Genomic DNA, 926 nt, shown 5'->3' with positions numbered 1-926 from the left:
AATCAGACTTAAAAGTGTGAAGAAACCTGGTCAATTATTAATTCATTTCAAAAAACATCATGTAGATAGCAAAAATTACTATTGTTATTTCATTTTAAGACAATAGAAACAATCTGAAATCAAAGCCATCTTAGCTATGAGCAATTCGTTCCTCTAATCTGTTTCCGACTCCTGATGCAGTTTGAACGAGACTATAATTTATGGACAAACCAACCAGATTTACCATAACAGGTCTGAGATTTTGTCGCGAAATTCAGTTTCATTTTGGAAAGGACAGGAGGTGTGATGGCCTGAGTAATTCCTGGCAATTATAGTCTCTCAGCTGATCAAACTTTCTTTTGAAAGGGTCGACGGATGGAGCCTCAATCACGTGCTTAGTTAATGCATTCCACTCATTGAAAATTCGATTGGAAAGTTGACAGTCAGCTGGCAAGTAATTTGTCCGGGGCTTGTGAAGTTTTTTGGAGTGTCCTCGTAAATTCTCTGTTTTGGAAGACAAAAAAATTAGGGCATATCAGGTGTAAATTTATCACTAAGCAATTTGAAAACTGCAATCAAGTCGCCTCTAATTCTTCGTTATGACAACGGGAACAGGTTTAGCTTAGCCAGCCGAGCATCATACGGAAGCTTCATTATTCCGGGACTCAGCTTAGTTGCTGTTCGCTGAACCTTTTCCAAAAGCTCACTATCTTTTTTAAGCAGGTGCTAGCCTCTTGTATGCAGTACTCAAGTTTAGAACGAACGAACGCTGTATACTAAGTCAAAAGCGTTTTAGCGTCGACATGATTAGAAGCCCTACGTATTGACCACAAAGTTCTAGAACCTTTGACGGATATTGCACGGCGGTGTGCAGTAGTTTTTATGTCTTGGATAACGATGACTCCTAAGTCATTGTGTGCCTGGACATCAGGTAACTCAGTGTTATT

Source organism: Schistosoma haematobium, chromosome 1 (assembly GCF_000699445.3).
Source record: "Schistosoma haematobium chromosome 1, whole genome shotgun sequence".
NCBI lineage: Eukaryota > Metazoa > Platyhelminthes > Trematoda > Strigeidida > Schistosomatidae > Schistosoma > Schistosoma haematobium.
The sequence above is the reverse complement of the archived record's forward strand: the minus strand, read 5'-3'. Positions refer to the sequence as shown.